This window comes from Ambystoma mexicanum, chromosome 8 (assembly GCF_040938575.1).
Source record: "Ambystoma mexicanum isolate Mex_15411 chromosome 8, UKY_AmexF1_1, whole genome shotgun sequence".
NCBI lineage: Eukaryota > Metazoa > Chordata > Amphibia > Caudata > Ambystomatidae > Ambystoma > Ambystoma mexicanum.
The window spans coordinates 246613790-246634100 of NC_090929.1; positions in this window are offsets into that span (position 1 = coordinate 246613790).

Consider the following 20311-nt stretch of genomic DNA (forward strand, 5'->3'; position numbering starts at 1 on the left):
AAGCATTCTTAACCAAGCCATAGTGTGAGCATATCTCTGTGATGACTTCACAGGCAGCAATAAAGCTCTAATAAAGCAATAGAACATGAGGAGGGGTGGCATTACCAGTCTGATAATGCCCATGGGGCATCAGTTACAGGCCCAAGCATTGTGAGGGCCTTAACGTGAACCACAGGGTTTTACCAGACCAGTAATGCCCTCCCTCCAAGGGTTCTTTAGCTATTAGTACCAAAGCACCTTGTATGGGGGTACTAATAGGTTATTTTCCTCAAGTTGAGAAACGGCATGTAAAAACTTGAGACAAACTACAAAAAAATGCTCACCATGGATCGGGGAGAAGGGAACTAGATAGAGTCCATTCTCCCTTTCCCTGGTGGCCATTGCGGGATCAATGCCTCGTGAGTGGGGGTGGGGCTTAGGGAGTGGAAATGAGCTGTGGAAAAGGGTGGTGGTGGTGGGGGAATGGGACATGGTGATGCATTGAGAGGTTGCACTTACCATCAATCCAGCAAGGGCAGATGGTGACCTCACGCTCTGAGGAGGCTTAGAATGGGGTCTTTCCTGGTGTGGTAAAGACCTTGTTGCGAGCCTCCTCATTGGCTAGGTGACCGCAACACCCCGCTCGCCAGGTATTAATAGACTAGCATCCACAAGGTTATGCACACTTTTATTGCTTTGAATCCCTTATTCAATTCCATTAAAATCATTCCTCATTACTTCAAGTAACTCTCCTCCAATGGTAGTGGCATTGAATTCATAACACAGTCCGATAGCAAATGTGAGTGGTACAAAAAGTTTGAAACACTCTGGACTACAGTAATAATGAATGGATATGGGACAGTTATTGTACAGCATATATCTTGATTTTCTATTAATATCATAACTAATAAACCTTAGATAATGTGGGACATGGGCATTTCTTTCATTCATAAGAGCACCAAACATTCAAGATGTCTCTCATCACTCACATGAAAAAGGTTGGTTCTCTGAGACCTGATTGGATAGGGTTTCACCTATGGCACACAAACAATCAGGAGACTGAAGGTTAATGACCTTTCCCAATGAATGCCCTGGAGGCCAACCTTTGGAGTTATTATCCATCTAAAATAGGTGTATGATGATTTGATCCTTCAGCTCAGTGATATAAGAGTGACTGCAAACAAAGGGAAAACAATTGTCAAATATGGACAATGTAGAGGAACATGAAGAGATGCTAGTCTTTTAGCAGGGTAAATAATTGACCATGCTTCCATTTTCGAACTTCACACACCGACATCCTTCTTTAGGGTGCGAAATCAAAAGCATTTTTCCAAACCTAAGTCCATGTTCTATAAGCCATCTGCTGCAGGGGGCCATGCATCTATCAACATCACCCACTGCTCCACTGTTCTCTTAATCTTCTCCCAAGGGTTTGGGTTGGTGAATTACATTTTAAGAAGGTTCTTCTCAGTCTACTAGTGCATTCAATTCCTTTTCAAACTATGCATATTTAAGCAAGCTCCATCATTGACCACAGCTAGGTAGCTCAATGCCATCCCTGGACCATTGAAGGTGAGAATAAGTAAAGATTTCTAAGGCAGACACAGTGATGCTATTAGACCCCCAGTCAGCGCGCGTGCACGTGCACACACACACACACACAAACACACTCAATACAAACACACACACACACTCAGTACAAACACACACACACGTTTTCCTTGGTTTGACAAATATAATTTTGCATATCATTTAAATTAGTTCTTTTATCATTTAATCTGGATGACACTATGACATCCATGCATATACAGGTTCCTAGTCGGGGGACAACTATGCACAACCAATCCAGTTTTCTTCAAACATCCCAAGCAGATGCTCTGATTGACATAATAAGAGAATATATACGAAACTTGAGAAAAACAAACGGGTGGACGAGTTTGTAGATGAAAAATGAATGTGTTGTGATTGTTTGCGCAATTTGTGGTTTGACAAGAAATGTGAATATAGGGAAGCCATGGATATAAATGTAATGAGGTATTATACTATTCAGTCTTGTATAGCATAGATTTTGATAGACACATAGCCTCATGCAACTTTGGGTCATTCAAGAGATGGAGTAGTGGGGTAGTGGGAGGAAAGCAAGGTTTCTGTTGCTAAAATGCTGATATAAGCCATATCAGAGAAACTGTGTTCTTTATAAGTTTAAACATCTGCATATTAGGAGCTATTTAGTTGTATGTATCCTGCAGGGTGACATCTCAGGGTCATCAATTTGCTTGATGATGGTTAGGGTCCAGGATACCAGCCCGGCCTGTATGAAGGTTAGCGTGGGGATGAGCTTGGTGTTTTGTCCAGTGAGTGGTGTGAAATTCAAGGAGAGGCGCAGGGTTTGGGGTGTATGAAGGCATTTGCTTTACTTCAAGGAAAGAATATTGTGTGGTGGAAGTTTGGTGCTACAGACAAGGAACCTGAATGAAAAAAATAGATTCTCATTGAAAAAAAGCTTTATAAATCACACCCAAGGAGTCTTTACAGTATACTAGACTAGAAGAGCCTTGCTATGGGTAAAGTATGAGTATGAGGTTTGGACATTACTGTTGGGACGATGATCAGGTCACAGTTGAGGCAGCTCCTGTGCAGGTAGTAGATTATAAGAAACACATGTGTTAAGACATTTAATTTAGCCCAGTAGAAACAGAGGGGAAGTCATTTGGTGTGCTTCTCCTCTCTGATGCCTCTGTTTATCGTTTGTACAATATGCTGCTCACACGCCCTTGCCTCAACAAATAGCTCCCATTTTCACTATCTCTCACATACTGATGTTCGCTGCACCATAATAGCTACATGGTGAACATCGAGCAGCAGGAACAGGGGAATGTTAGAAAAGGGATACAGGCATAAAGGAGGAGGGGAAACATGATGAAGCGGAAGATGGGCTCAAGAGAAACATGAGGCTTTGTTGCCAATGGCAGAGAGAGAGAGAGGGAGAGGGGGAGTAAGTTCATAACTCTGTTGAGATGTGATATATATATACAAATAACTATTGCTCACTCTTAATTTGCCGACCTGCAAAGTTGTAATAATATTGACAATAGGTGTGCACATGGTAGCCTTCAAAAAGGCAAAGATTAGGCCTTGGTGGTAGGAAAGCAATCTGATCACCCAGTGAACATATTTGAACACAGTAACAAGACAGAGTAAGGATTTCTTTGTGAACAAAGAAATCCAAAAGAAGGATGGAATGTGTTATGGTATGTTGATTTGTACCATGCACCGCTACTAACCTGGGTGAACATTCCAAGGCATTTGCGCACACATCATACATGGCCATACATTAGTTCTATCCAAAGTTGTTGTCTGTTGACTTTGCTTTATGTACTTCATGTATTTGAATGCGTTTTTTATTTTGTGTGTGTTGGTTTCTGCCTCAAAGGGTACTGTGTGGGGCAGGACATGCTGTGCCTCGTTATCTGCTTTGTTGGGTGTTGTGTTTCTTTTCATGCTGTGTTATGTGTGGTGTTTCCAGGCAATGTAATACAATGCACTGTTTGAATATGTCACGCTATGTCAGGTAACTCTCTGGAGGTCACTCTCTTGTAAGATTCAAACTAAGAGTCCTGAGATGGTAGTGAATTGATAGGGGCTTCTCATCCGCCAGCTCAGTAACACTGCAGATATATTCTAACGTCAGTGCCAGGCAGACTTACATCTGGAGAAGCACAATACACTAGCATTTATTATAGCCACCACTTACTACATCACAATCAAGCACAGTGCTACCTCTTTATTAGCTTGCTGACAGGGTGTGAGGTACAATATAGCCCCTGAATTCCAGAACTAAAGATGCCATAGTGATTTGAAGGAAACTGGCTGAGGTGGAGTCCCATTGAAGTCTAAAGCCAGCACAGACATGGTGATGTCAGACATGAGGCCTATTGAACCACAAACAGGCCTAAATCTCAAATGAATGAAAATGTGCGTTGGAAACAGGAACAGTGTTGGATGGGCCCAATGCATGGCCAATGACACATGTGGCTGAACATTCTGTTTTACTAAATACATAGAAAGTTACACTTTCTACTTAAAAGTTACATGATACCAGATTGTGATCCAGAAATCTCAAGTGAAACCAAGCTTATTGCATTTGTAAGAAATAAAAGAACTTCCTTTTCCTCATCCCAAATGAGAATATGCAAATAGAAGTGCCCACTTGTTTCAAAAAAGGTAGCAGGCGCTCCTCTCCAGAAAGAACATGGCATGATAACCTGTTCTAAGAAGAGAGTTTGCAGCAAACGCTTTTTGCTCACTGTACCTTTCACTGATGGGAAATACCCATTTGCATATCAGTCTGTGTCCCGCCCACATGGGAAGTCCTGCACCAAAATGCTTTTGCAATTCCTCTCTGAACAAGAGTACCAACAACATCCCCATAAACGTGTTTCAGCCTTGTTGGGCTTCATCAGTGAGGTGAAGCTGTGCATATATGCATTAAGCTATAGCAAGGACACTTGGGAAGCCAAAGAGGGATGGGTTAAGATAAACATGAGCCAGCATCTGCCTGGTCACATGTTTACCATAAATGAAACTTAAAAAAAGTGGGGGCTAGGAGAGTGAGTGAAGCCTGTGAGGCAGGGGTTTCATTAATAGAAAAATACATTTTAGTCCATAGTACATCATATATGCCACAATGCCCATTGCAGACTTTTATTAAAGGTGACACGCATTTCCTTTGAATCATTCCAAAATGATTTTTGTGTAATAAACATAACAGAAGTTATAAATAAACATTTGATTTGGGCCTCCCCATGAATCCGAGAGATTTGAAAGTTGGTGTGAGGGTGAAGGGCAAAATCAACATTTGTATGATGAAGTGTCAAATTTTTCACTGATGCGGCTCCTGAGTAAACAACGAAAAACTGTATCTCTGCATAGGAAGGGCGCGCTGACTTCGGATTAGCATTATCTGATTTGCCTTAAAATGTAGTTCTTAGAAATGTATCCATACATGTAAAGATTTGAAAAATCAGGGTACTTGCCATGTTGATAGATTTTTAGAGTTTAAACATGCAAAAACCACATGTTAGTTTGGGATGACACTGTTTTCTCCTCCCTTAGCTTTCGTAACCCACACCCCTCAACTCCTTGTCATATTAGCACACAGGTGGGAGGTGGGTGAAGAGAACCAACCAATCCATGCCACTGGAATTCTGACAAAATAGTAATGCATTTGCCCAATAAGAGGACCAGTTTGCACTGGGATTTTTCCAATTTATTCTGTGAGGTAACCTGCTGCTGCACTCTTGTGAGAAGCACCCAAGCAGAGAGGCACCAAATCTTGCGTTGGAGACCGGGACAAAGAATCATAGAAGCTGACTGGGCACCTTTGAAGGAGCCAAAGGGAAATATCCTTGACTGCCACCCAGGGGCGTTGCTAGGGGGGGCTAAGGGGGCTATAGCCCCTGATCCTTTGGCTGTAGCCCCGGATAGAATCTAAGGAGCTACAGCCAAAAGACTAGCTAGCCCCCAGTCCCAACAGTTCTGACATCAGCCTAGCCCCGGGTCTTTTCCAGACCTAGCAACTCCCCTGCTGCCACCCTTGTTGTCCCAGAGGTGCCCTGCTGTTCCCTGATGCCCACTACAAGACATCCCCTGTAAGTAAAACTATCCCAGAGCCATGGACTGTGTATTCCATGGATTTTTGTCAAGTATTATTCTAGTTATTTCCCAAGAGCAAAATACCCTGTTTGTCTGTGTAGATCCTTAGCATATTTAATTAAAGTAATTAGCAATTAATTCCCCTATAGAAAACACAGGATCTGTTTATTTATTCGAAACTAACAAGTTCCTCCCAGTGTGTTTGGAGCCGGTATAGACATAAAGATTTGATTGACTATTTGTAAGAAAACCCTGACTTCGGTAGAGAAAAGTGGGTCCTGAATGTAAAACAATTAATCCCAAAACCCTGTTTCCAAGTGAGTGTGCAGAGTGCAAAACAAAATTCCCCATTGATCCCCCTTCATTTTAAATCAGAAGTGTGAAGCCTTGTATTTCCTTTGCATGTGTGGTGGAAACAACAAAATGGCCCCTTTATTCCCATTGTGCTCAGACCCAAACCACAAACCCCTGCCTGTTTTTTATGTATGGCAAAATGATTCTTCCCATTGCTTTTCTTTCCTTCAGATTACATCTGTGGTAATATGTGCAAAAGCGGTTTTTCCCATTACTTTTCTTTCCCTCATATTACATCTGTGATAATAAGTGCAACATTGTTTTTCCCATTGAATCCCCTTTCCAAAGAGTGCATTTTTCTATCAGAATACTAAACGATGTTCCCATTTTGTTACCACTCCCTGCCACTGTCCTTCAATTCAGAAGGGTCAAGTCTAATTGATGTTTGGAGGGTCGGGGTTGCTGGGAGAAAAAAGTATTATAACCAAATAAGCAAACTTTGTGTGCCTTGAATTGTTCTTTTTCTGTATTGGTGAGTGATTTGAAAAGAGAGCTGCAGGAAATTGTGACTGCATATCTTTATATTATCTCTGTGTTGGTCCTTTACGGAAGTAATTTTTGTTCTTGTGCTGCCACAGCATTGGTGGCTAGTGTTAGTCTGTTTGTCAAATCTTGTTTCAATATATATTATTATTATTAATACATATGTATTTTCACTACATACTGGCCTGGTTCCTAGTCCATTGTGACACCGGGTATTTGTGAGGGTTGGGTGAAAGACGGGTTGGAGGCCTTACCAAACGGAACTAAAATAACAGTGCTTTGTTGTGCACCACAGTGCTTGTGGGCAGAGGAACTCCCTGAGTTGAGTGTGACCACATAATAAACTGCAACAAAACTGGGGGCTCGTGCCAGGATTGGCAAAGAGTCTTCACGTGCAACAGTGCAGCAGCAGGCTATTCATTTTGCTGTATTGTATTGCAGTGAATGGAAAGTTGTATTGAATTGTGAGGGTGCCATTCAGACCTGTACTCTGGGTTGTATAGATAGAAGAGTATTGATTTGAGTTGTCATTGTGAATGCACACCAAGCAAAACAGGGTTGAGATTTTTGCCCTTGCATAAAGAGCATATTAGGTGCAGAACCCATTTCAAATGAGTACTGTAGAAATCAATATGGCCAGGAATCACCTTATATCCAAATTGTTTATTAAAGGTGAATGGGTAGAACAACAGCATGAAATGTGGCAAACTAGAATGATGCAGGAGGTTATATCTGCAAATGTTGATATGTGGCAGGATAATGGGCTGTTACATCAGGCCCTGACAAACTTGTATATGACGCAGTCCAGCAGAGATAATCAAGTTTAAATTGCTCAGATCACAGCATATATGTACATCAGGCCCTGACAATTTTTTATATGATGCAGAACAGCAAGTTAAAATGGCTCAGCTCACAGCATATGATGATCATGGAAACAAGTTACCAGGATAGTGTAGCCTCTGTGCAAAGCCAGTCTGAGCGTAAATCATCAATCACAGTGTGATGACCTCTTTACCAGGGACCTCAAACCACCTCACCACCTCATATGTACAGGGTGCAGTTAACTTTATACCTGCAAGTTTTAAAGAACAGGGAGACATGAAGCAGCTGGACTCAAACAGGCCTAGTCCAACCAAGCTGGAAGGCCAACCCTTATCAGATATCGACTGATATTCATCTCTACCCAGATTTGAAAATTTCCTAGCATGTACTTCTAACAAGGAGGGCTCCTATGATGGAAAGATCAGGGAGTTGGACTGGCAGCAACTGAGGTTACAAAGGGACCACCTGGTCAACTTTGCAGACAGAGAAGAACCAGAGTCCAGGCCTCAAACGAGTATTATTTACAAAACGTCACACATTCAGGGTGGTGGGGGGAATTCTCCACCATAACCGGATTAAGGAATGAGGAAGATGAGTACTTCCCTGTGCAAAAGGTGGAGTACCAGGGAAGTGACCCTGAAAGCCCACAGCACCAAATGGGAGAAGAGTCCAGACCCTGTCATTCTGGGAGAGATTCCCAGTCTCTTAGAGGTAGGGAGTGTCGAGAGGACAGAGAGTGGACCACCAATAGTAGCAGCTCTGAGTCAGAGGGCGAGTGGATTCAGCTGCAGCAGAAAAGAAAGTCTGCCAAACAGAAGAAAGGTCTTGTGAAAGACCCAATTTGGCAGATGAAGGCCATAAAGAGTGTAATGACACCCTACCATAAAAACATCAAATACTCAGTATGGGAGTGTGGGATGTTCGGACCCACTAGGCTTTGCCCTGCAACATCACTGTGTGTTGCTTTCATCAGAAACAACAGGATGGCCGCCAAAAAGCTCTATGCGCTAGAAATCTCTGAGAAGTGCGCAGGGAAACCTGAAAAATAGTCCACCAATCCATTTTTCCTGTGTCAGTGGTGGAACCGGAGACCACACTACAAAAACCTGTCATTGGGCTGCCCACAGAGTGAAATGGAAATACCTAAAAAGGCAGGGCTTCATTGCCACGAAAATACAGAAGTGCTTTAAAATCCTTTTTTCCTTGGCTGTTGAAAGTGCAAAATCATGGTTCCCAAACATCAGAAAAGATCCAACATCCTTGTTGGGTGTTAAACATCACTTTATTTAAAGAATCCACCTACGCACAATGCCAGGAGAAGCACATTTCATCACAAAAATATCCCCATTCAAAAAGGTGCTTGTCTGGAAAAATATGTCAGAATATGGGCACCTCCACCCCCCAGCAGTCAGGGGCACCTGCCAGCAGGACCCACACATGTCCCCCAGCACCCCCACCCCCCAGCAGTCAGGGGCATCTGCCAGCAGGCCCCCACACATGGCCCCCAGCACCCCCACCCCTCAGCAGTCAGGGGCACCTCCCAGCAGGCCCCCACACATGTCCCCCAGCACCCCCACCCCCCAGCAGTCAGGGGCACCTGCCAACAGGCCCCCACTCATGTCCCCCTGCACCCCCACCCCCAAAAGTTAGGGGCACCTGCCAGCAGGCCCCCACACATGTCCCCCATCACCCCCACCCCCCAGCAGTCAGGGGCACCTGCCAGCAGGCCCCCCACTCATATCCCCCTGCACCCCCACCCCCCAGCAGTCAGGGGCACCTGCCAGCAGGCCCCACACACATGTCCTCCAGCACCCCCACCTCCCAGCAATGCAGGGCACCTGGCAGCAGGCCCCCACTCATGTCCCACACATGTCCCTCTGCACCCCCACCCCCCAGCAGTCAGGAGCACCTGCCAGCAGGCCCCCACACATGTCCCCCAGCACCCCCACCCCCAACAGTCAGGGGCACCTGCCAGCAGGCCCCCAACCATGTCCCACACATGTCCCCCTGCACCCCACCCCCCCATCATTGACAGGCACCTGCCAGAAGGCTTTGACATATGTCCCCCAGCCAACACGTCATCACAATCCAGATCCCTGGCTCTTATGGCCACACAAATCCCACCCCACAGCACCCCAGTCCAAACACCCAACCAAGCTTTACATCCACTCCAAATTGAAATCCCCATTACATGATAGATCACAAATAATCAGTATGCCCATGAGTACAAGTCTGTCCGACCCACACAATGGCAGCACATGACTGAGAAACCCCACATTGGACATCATGAAACCAATGAGAGAAGACCACACATTGAAGTAAGAAACAAAAATGTAGTCAAGTCAAAATGAAGTGAATGAAATAAAAACACACAATAATGCCAATAATAATGAAAATGCAGCATGTCCCAAAAAATGATAAATAAAAAAAATGATAATCCAAATTAATCCAAATGAAAATGTGTCCAAAGTCACCGTCCAACAAAGCAAATCCAAAGGGAAAGAAAAGTGTAATATCCATTGCTCCATGGTGAAGAAAAATAAAGATGAAGGAGAAAAATCCACTGTAAAACTATGTACAAATAGCAAATCCAGGGTCCATGAGCACAACGACATAAATGAAACCTACAATTAAACCTACCTAATTAATAATTATATACAGAAACGTGGTGCATAGTCCATGCGCCCCAAATGAAAGAAAGAAGAAATGAAACTTAACACTAATGAACTATATACAATGGCGGCAGGCAAGTCCAACGGCTCACTTGTTGATGTCATGAGCCAGGGCATCATCGAACTCCTGTTCAATGTCTTGGAGGCGGACCTGTTCTCTGGCCCCAAGGTCTCGCAGGGATAACCCCATGTCCACCTCCAACTCTCTGCGAATTCCCTCGAGGCACTCAGCCCGCCTCAGCGCCCTGCGCATGGAGTTCTCTGCCCTGACCATCGTGAGCCGTGCCTCCTCTGCCGCTCCGCACCTATCTGCTGGCCCAACCGCTGCCACACGGAAGACACTCCCATTCCAGAGTCCTCCTGCCCTCCGGCCGATGCCTGCCCCTCTGATGTAGATTGCCCCAAGCCATGATGCCTCCCACGTTGAGCCTGCTGCTGCCTCCAACCCAACTGCCTCTGCCAGCACAACGGCATCCAGGCTGATGGAATCTACCAACGCTGTTGTGCACGTGCCCTGCTCGATGATGCCGGCACATCCTCCATCTGCTGGGGTCCAGTTGCTGTGGTGTCCACCCCTGCTGGACCTCCGACTCCTGACTGTGGCAGGGATGGTATCCCCACCGAGCTGGCTGCGTTGGTAAGGGCAGGTCCACAGGGGGCCCTGGTGGCATCTGAGCCAGAAGACGGCATGGAGAACGACTGGTGCATAGTCTCCACAGAGGAGGAGAGGGCCGCCAGAGTGGCCGACACATGTACAAAATCCCCGAACATGGACACTCCCAACGGGGCCACGTTGGCACGCTGCTCTTCGTGATGACGTGCGTGCTTCCCCCAGGAAGCACGCACGTCATCACGAATGTCACGCGTGCGCAACACGACACCAATCAGGACCTTCTCCATATGGCCAGGGGTCCCCTCGTCCGCAGGTAGAGGAGTGTCAGATGACATGGACATCCCCCCTACCTGCAGACGGGCCTGGGATGGGGCATCCCTGCTGGTGCATGGGGGTGCAGTCACAGGGTCAGGGACAGCAACATGCACAGGCCCCTCAGCGGTGACCTGTGCTGCCTCCTGCGTTGCTGGCCGGTGAGGGCTTCCCCGCCGCTTTGCTCTACAGCATCGTCTCCGCCCTCTTCATCACTTGCCGCTGTGTAGAGGGAGACATAGAACACAAGCATCAGGGTACTGTACAATGGTCCCCTAGGCAGGGAGCAATAGCAGATGAGTGGCACTGTCAAACATCACTTCCATCATGTCCCTCCACAACACATGGGTCAGTACAGGCAAAACACATGCAGTAACAGGCATGGCACATGCTATGAACATTAGCATACATGTCCAAGGGACTCTTGAAACATACAATGCTGGTTTGAAACTCACATGCATCATGGTCATGCCTATCACATGCACACACTTCACCCTAGTTTCATCCATCTGGCCTCGTACACCCCAGACAAGGATGAGTAGGCTGCATCAGTGAATCTGAACATTGTCACAGACATGTGTCATGCATCCATGGCATTTCCAAGTCACAGACAGGCAAGTCATACACACAGACATGGACACCATACATCTCCATGACAGCAGCACCCATCTCTCACACCCCATCCATGTCCAATAACAGAGACTGGCCATGCGAAAACACACGGAAGACCATGCTCTTGCCCTGAAGGCCATTTTCCTGCCCCCAAGAGCCCAGAGCACGCTCCCACCTGCCATCTGCTGCTGCCTGCCTGCCTGCTGCCCACGTGCCCTGCTATTTGCTGCCTGCACATCAGCCATCTGCAGGGGTGCAGTTGCTGTGACCACCCCTGCTGGAACTGAAGACTCCCGACTGGGATACCATTGCTCGACAGCCCAGCCCCAGGACCCAGTTGCCCACCCACGCCTGCCTCTGGGGTTGCCATGTCGGGCACACCACTATCTGAGACCACTGGCAACCCCCAGCCATAGAGGCAGAGGGCCACCAGCTTCCCTGCCACCGAAGTTGGTGTCCTGGTGGAGCAAGTCCTGGGGCAGTATGATGCCCTCTTCGGAAGTTTGCGTGCCAACAAGGAAGGACGGACCAGGATCTGGACGGACATCATGACTGCCATCAACGCAGAGGGGGTGGCAGTCCGAAGATTCCAACATGTCAAGAAGCGCTGGGAGGACTTCAGGTCCAGGACCCTCAACAAGGCCCGGCGCCTCTTGAAGGCAGAGGATGGTAAGGGGTGCCGGGGCCATCTGTTGGAACATCAAATGAGGGTCCTGGAACGCATATCCCCAGCGCTCCACGTCCAGGTCCTTGAGAGGCAGACCCGTCTGGAGTCGAGCGGTAAGTGTACATGCATACTGATTGTAAGCTGTGCATGTGGTGGTGTGCCAGTAGTGTGCAGGTTGCATATGTGGTTTTGTAGGGCCATGTATGGATGTGTATGTATAGGGCCGGGAGGCTAACACATGCGAGTCCTCTCATGTGTGAGACACATGGATGGTGCATGTGTGTGTAAGCTTGCATGCCAAATGCAGATGTGTGAGCGCACATGCTTGAATGACTGTGTATGTAAATTGGCATGGTTGCAGTGTCACACATGGATGTCGGTTCCAGCTGCATGTATCTGCACCGTGTACATGTGCATGTGTGTGTATTTCACAAGGGTGCAACAGTGATACAACATAGATGCTTGGGACACTGATATGTAGAAGACTGATTGCCAGATGTGACATGGATGCCAGCCTCATCACTGTGACACTTGGTGGAGGTGTACACATGCATGTAAGTGTGGTGGTGTGTGTGCATGTGTAGTGCACTCACTGTGGTTCATGTGATGTCTAGCTCACCGTTTGCTGCTCATGCTGTTGTATGTGTATGGATGGTGCTGGCTGTTGCTATATGGCTGTGGAATTGCTCAGGTGTGTGAGTTGACATGCCATGTGTGTTGGGGATTGTGATGCCATGTCTGAGGTTTGACACTGCCACTCATGTGCAACTGGCATATGTGTATCAGTCCATTGTACAGTGTCCTGATGCCTGTCTCCTATCTCTCCCTGTCTGCAGCGTCAACTGATGAAGAGGGCGGAGAGGGTGCTGTGGAGCACAGCGGCGGGGATCACAGTCGGGAGTCGGACGTCCAGCAGGGGTGGCCACCTCAACAACTGCACCCCAGCCAGAGGAGGATGTGCAGGCAGCAGGAGCCAGGGCACGGGCACAGGCACAGCAGCAGCAGCAACAAGGTGGGAGCCATGATGGCTCGGGGCCATCGACATCAGAGGGGCAGGCATCGGCCGGAGGGCAGGAGGACCCAGGACGGGAAGTGTCTTCCGTGTGGCAGCGGTTAGGCCATGCTAGAGATGCGGAGCTAGGGTTTTTGTAGGTTTCCTTTCAATGGTTGGGCTCATGGACCCTGGATTTGTATTTTGGATATAGTTCTACACTGGATTTCACTTCATTTAAGTTTCTTTTTTACCATGGATCAATGGATGTGTCTTATATTTACACTTTGGATTTGGTTGGACGGACAGACTCTTTGGACCCATTTGCTTTTGTATTGATTAGGATTCTGGTTTCAAACATTTTTTTTGAATATTTTGGACATGCAGCTTTTTCTTCATTTTTTCCATTATTGTGTGATTATTTTTATTCATTTGGTTAATTATTGAATACACATTTATTATATACTTTACTGATGTGGTCTTATGTCATTTGTTTTGTGCATGTCACAATGTTGATCTTTTCACAGTCATGTGTCACCATTGCGTGGGTCTGAGGGACATTGATTCATGGCCATGCTGGTTATGTATTTTCTATCATGACTTTGGGAATTCAATGTGGGGTGTTTGGACTGGGGTGGGATTTGGGTGGCCATGAGGGGCATTGGTCTGGAGTGTGATGACCTGTCGGGGGGGACATGTGTGGGGGCCTGCTGGTAGGTGCCCTGCACTGCTGGGGGGGGTGGGGTTGCAGGGGGACATGTGTGGGGGCCTGCCGGCAGGTGCCCTGCACTTCTGGGGGGTGGGGGTGCAGGGGGACATGTGTGGGACATGAGTGGGGGCCTGCTGGCAGGTGCCCCTGACTGCTGGGGGGTGGGGGTGCTGGGGGACATGAGTGGGACATGAGTGGGGGCCTGCTGGCAGGTGCCCTGCACTGCTGGGGGGTGGGGGTGCAGGGGGACATGTGTGAGGGACTGCTGGCAGGGGCCCCTGACTGCTGGGGGGTGGGGGTGCAGGGGGACATGTGTGGGACATGTGTGGGGGCCTGTTGGCAGGTGCCCCTGACTGCTGGGGGATGGGGGTGCAGGGGGACATGTGTGGGACATGAATGGGGGCCTGCTGGCAGGTGCCCTGCACTGCTGGGGGGTGGAGGTGCAGGGGGACATGTGTGGGACATGTGTGGGGGCCTGTTGACAGGTGCCCCTGACTGCTGGGGGGTGGAGGTGCAGGGGGACCTGTGTGGGGGCCTGCTGGCAGGTGCCCTGCACTGCTGGGGGGTGGGGGTGCAGGGGGACATGTGTGGGGGCCTGCTGGCAGGGGCCCCTGACTGCTGGGGTGTGGGGGTGCAGGGGGACATGTGTGGGACATGTGTGGGGGCCTGCTGGCAGGTGCCCCTGACTGCTGGGGGATGGGGGTGCAGGGGGACATGTGTGGGACATGAATGGGGGCCTGCTGGCAGGTGCCCCTGACTGCTGGGGGGTGGGGGTGCTGGGGAACATGAGTGGGACATGTGTGGGGGACTGCTGGCAAGTGCCCCTGACTGCTGGGGGGTGGGGGTGCTGGGGGACATGTGTGGGGGCCTGCTGGCAGGTGCCCTGCACTGCTGGGGGGTGGGGGTGCAGGGGGACATGAGTGGGGGCCTGCTGGCAGGTGCCCCTGACTGCTGAGGGGTGGGGGTGCTGGGGGCATGAGTGGGACATGAGAGGGGGCCTGCTGGCAGGTGCCCTGCACTGCTGGGGGCTGGGGTTGCTGGGGGACATGTGTCTGGGCCTGCTGGCAGGTGCCCCTGACTGCTGGGGGTGGGGGTGCAGGGGGACATGTGTGGAACATGAGTGGGGGCCTGCTGGCAGGTGCCCCTGACTGCTGGGGGGTGGGGGTGCTGGGGGACATGAGTGGGAGCCTGCTGGCAGGTGCCCTGCACTGCTAGGGGTGGGGGTGCTGGGGGATACATGTGGGGGCCTGCTGGCAGGTACCCCTGACTGCTGGGGGGTGGGGGTGCTGGGGGACATGTGTGGGGGTCTGCTGGCAGGTGCCCCTGACTGCTGGGGGTGGGGGTGCTGGGGGACATGTGTGGGGGCCTGCTGGCAGGTGCCCTGCACTGCTGGGGGGTGGAGGTGCAGGGGGACATGTGTGGGACATGTGTGGGGGCCTGTTGACAGGTGCCCCTGACTGCTGGGGGGTGGAGGTGCAGGGGGACCTGTGTGGGGGCCTGCTGGCAGGTGCCCCTGACTGCTGGGGGGTGGGGGTGCTGGGGGACATGAGTGGGACATGAGTGGGGGCCTGCTGGCAGGAGCCCTGCACTGCTGGGGGGTGCTGGGGGACATGTGTGGGGGTCTGCTGGCAGGTGCCCCTGACTGCTGGGGGATGGGGGTGCAGGGGGACATGTGTGGGACATGAATGGGGGCCTGCTGGCAGGTGCCCCTGACTGCTGGGGGGTGGGGGTGCTGGGGGACATGAGTGGGACATGTGTGGGGGACTGCTGGCAAGTGCCCCTGACTGCTGGGGGGTGGGGGTGCTGGGGGACATGTGTGGGGGCCTGCTGGCAGGTGCCCTGCATTGCTGGGGGGTGGGGGTGCAGGGGGACATGAGTGGGGGCCTGCTGGCAGGTGCCCCTGACTGCTGAGGGGTGGGGGTGCTGGGGGGCATGAGTGGGACATGAGAGGGGGCCTGCTGGCAGGTGCCCTGCACTGCTGGGGGGTGGGGGTGCTGGGGGACATGTGTGGGGGCCTGCTGGCAGGTGCCCTGCACTGCTGGGGGGTGGAGGTGCAGGGGGACATGTGTGGGACATGTGTGGGGGCCTGTTGACAGGTGCCCCTGACTGCTGGGGGGGTGGAGGTGCAGGGGGACCTGTGTGGGGGCCTGCTGGCAGGTGCCCCTGACTGCTGGGGGGTGGGGGTGCTGGGGGACATGAGTGGGACATGAGTGGGGGCCTGCTGGCAGGAGCCCTGCACTGCTGGGGCGGTGCTGGGGGACATGTGTGGGGGTCTGCTGGCAGGTGCCCCTGACTGCTGGGGGGTGGGGGTGCTGGGGGACATGTGTAGGGGCCTGCTGGCAGGTGCCCTGCACTGCTGGGGGTGGAGGTGCAGGGGGACATGTGTGGAACATGAGTGGGGGCCTGCTGGCAGGTGCCCCTGACTGCTGGGGGGTGGGGGTGCTGGGGGACATGAGTGGGAGCCTGCTGGCAGGTGCCCTGCACTGCTGGGGGTGGGGGTGCTGGGGGATACATGTGGGGGCCTGCTGGCAGGTACCCCTGACTGCTGGGGGGTGGGGGTGCTGGGGGACATGTGTGGGGGTCTGCTGGCAGGTGCCCCTGACTGCTGGGGGTGGGGGTGCTGGGGGACATGTGTGGGGGCCTGCTGGCAGGTGCCCTGCACTGCTGGGGGGTGGAGGTGCAGGGGGACATGTGTGGGACATGTGTGGGGGCCTGTTGACAGGTGCCCCTGACTGCTGGGGGGGTGGAGGTGCAGGGGGACCTGTGTGGGGGCCTGCTGGCAGGTGCCCCTGACTGCTGGGGGGTGGGGGTGCTGGGGGACATGAGTGGGACATGAGTGGGGGCCTGCTGGCAGGAGCCCTGCACTGCTGGGGGGGTGCTGGGGGACATGTGTGGGGGTCTGCTGGCAGGTGCCCCTGACTGCTGGGGGATGGGGGTGCAGGGGGACATGTGTGGGACATGAATGGGGGCCTGCTGGCAGGTGCCCCTGACTGCTGGGGGGTGGGGGTGCTGGGGGACATGAGTGGGACATGTGTGGGGGACTGCTGGCAAGTGCCCCTGACTGCTGGGGGGTGGGGGTGCTGGGGGACATGTGTGGGGGCCTGCTGGCAGGTGGGGCGAGGGCAGGAGCCCCCCCAGCTCCCCAGCCCAGCAGAGGAACACGGACAGGGGCCTGCCTGACCCTGTCCCCACACGCCGCCTGACTCGCGCATGCCGGGCGCAGCGCGGCCTGAAACCGAGGCTGAGCCTCGCTAACATCAGCTGTAACCGCCGGCAGGCGGATCGCGCCGGCGGCCAGCTCCAAGGCCACTCTAAGGCCTGTTGGGTGCCTGCTCACCCCCTCACTCCACTCTTCCTCATCGTGGGGCGAGGGCAGGAGCCCCCCCAGCACCCCAGCCCAGCAGAGGAACACGGACAGGGGCCTGCCTGACCCTGTCCCCACACGCCGCCTGACTCGCGCATGCCGGGCGCAGCGCGGCCTGAAACCGAGGCTGAGCCTCGCTAACATCAGCTGTAACCGCCGGCAAGCGGATCGCGCCGGCGGCCAGCTCCAAGGCCACTCTAAGGCCTGTTGGGTGCCTGCTCACCCCCTCACTCCACTCTTCCTCATCGTGGGGCGAGGGCAGGAGCCCCCCAGCACCCCAGCCCAGCAGAGGAACACGGACAGGGGCCTGCCTGACCCTGTCCCCACACGCCGCCTGACTCGCGCATGCCGGGCGCAGCGCGGCCTGAAACCGAGGCTGAGCCTCGCTAACATCAGCTGTAACCGCCGGCAGGCGGATCGCGCCGGCGGCCAGCTCCAAGGCCACTCTAAGGCCTGTTGGGTGCCTGTTCGGAGCCACAGGAGCCAGGGGCCACAAACTCTGCCCGTGCTGCTCCAGGCTTCACAAACACCTTGTATAATCACCTGTTTGCCTCCGGAGCCTCGGAGCCAGTGTCTACTCGGACCTTTAATCTTTTGTGAGTAAAGGGGATACCCCCAGTTTACACTATTGTGCTTTCTGGTATGTCTTCTGCTATTCCGCACTCACAAACATTTGAACTCGGCTTCTTTCACCTTCGATAACTGTTTTAACTGTTTGCTACATACGCTTATGCTTCCAACTCCGCCGCCTCTATGCGTTACTGCTGCCACCTCTTTAATAGCTCAGTCATTTTCAGCCCCTAGTGCTTTATGCCTCATGACTGCTATTGGCCGTGCCCTTTGGTCGCTAACTGACCACTGCACTGTATTGTGCCTTATGGTCGCCCAGAGACCACTGTAGTATTGTGTAGTGCCTTATGGTCGCCCAGAGACCACTGTAGTATTGTATAGTGCCTTATGGTCGCCCAGAGACCACTGTAGTATTATATAGTGCCTTATGGTCGCCCAGAGACCACTGTATTATTGTGTAGTGCCTCATGGTCGCCCAGAGACCACTGTATTATTGTGTAGTGCCTTATGGTCGCCCAGAGACCACTGTATTATTGTGTAGTGCCTCATGGTCGCCCAGAGACCACTGTATTATTGTGTAGTGCCTTATGGTCGCCCAGAGACCACTGTATTATTGTGTAGTGCCTCATGGTCGCCCAGAGACCACTGTATTATTGTGTAGTGCCTCATGGTCGCCCAGAGACCACTGTATTATTGTGTAGTGCCTTGTGGTCGCCCAGAGACCACTGTACCATCACTCTCAGCCCAGTATCTGACCTCGGTTTTTAGACCTACATCTGACCGTCGCACTTAGCCCAATATCTGACTGCTACTCTCAGACTAGTACGTCACTGCTGCATTAATCTCGCTAAGTATTTGTGAACTGTACACTGCCAACTCTGCCCCGTATCCATCCACGGCAACTAATTCCAGCCCACCTAGCTCAGCTAGTAGTAACAGTATGTACTTCCACATGCCCAACCCAGTTCACCTTGCACAATTCTCCAAACTGACAATTATCCTTACCATCATCTACACGACCATGCCTACAGTTCTGCCTACAGAGGGCCTTGGTGCCCACATACAACTCATCTCTAAACCCTGCAACTTAGAACAAAGGAAGCTTAGACTCCGGGCTCGACTACCTAAAATATTCGAACCTATTACTAAATATAACATTAACCTAGAACACCTCCGACCCAAAATATGCCGACCACTGGTAATCACCGCCCCTCTCAGACACCAACCACACCATAAAATCAATAAACTTATAGCCAAACCTCCGCTCACAGCACAGCTAGAACCTGAACTAAAAGCTGCTCTAATCAATGCCAGATCATTAGTCGCCCATGCCACTGACATAGCAGATATCATACGGGATAATAGCCTTGACTTCATTGCCATTACTGAATCTTGGCTCCACGATGCAGCAGGTCCGGCTCTCACTCTGGCAGTCCCAGAGAATTATACCATTCTCAGAGCTGACAGACCAGACTCGCGCGGTGGAGGAATTGCAATTATCGCCAAATCTAATCTCTCTATGAGAATCACACCCACACCCTCCCTCAAATCCTGCGAGCTTCTCTCTATCAAATTACCGACTGCAAACTCCCAAACACTAAATATCCACCTTATCTATAGACCCCCTGGCCCCGTCAGCACCTTCACTGAAGACATCACCACTGTTATCTCTGAGAAGCTAAAAGAATCCTCCCAAACACTAGTACTAGGAGATTTCAATCTAGGGCTCAACGATATCAACGACCATCATGCTACTGCCACAGGCAATACTCTGTCAGTGCTAGGCTTCACGCAGCTCGTGAATACTTCCACACATATCAAGGGAAGAACACTAGACTGGATTGCCAGTCACAACTGCTACCCCTCTATAACAGCCATCACCCCCCAAATATGGTCTGACCATTACCTTATCTCTTTCACCCTCAACACCAAAAGACCCACAGTCTTAACACCCACGCCAGCCACACCCACCTTAACGAGAAACAAGAAAAACATCACAGCCGACAATATTCTGCCCCACATCCTACCCAAACTAAATTCCCTACCTGACCACTCCGACCCAGGCATCCTAGTGGATGCATTCAACGCAGCCATGTGCTCTGCTCTTGACAGTATTGCTCCATTTAAACTTCGGATCAGTAAACCCAAAAAGCATTTGAACTCATGGTTTACACCCCACCTAAAAAACCTAAGACTACAGAAGAGAAAATGCGAAACAGCTTGGAACCGACATCCGACCGCTGAAAATAAAACTAACCTAATTAACATCTCCTCGCAATACAAAAGAGACATCATCCTGGCCAAACAAGAAACCTATAATAATAGGATCTCCCAATCCAACTCCAGCATGAAGGAGCTATTCTCCATCCTAAAGGAATTGGAAACTCCTATCACAGTACAGGATGACTCCATCAAAGACAAAACTTGGTGCACAGACATACAACTGGCACTAACCAACAAAGTATCCAACCTCCAAACAAAAATTGCCCTAAAGAAAGCCTCTCTGCC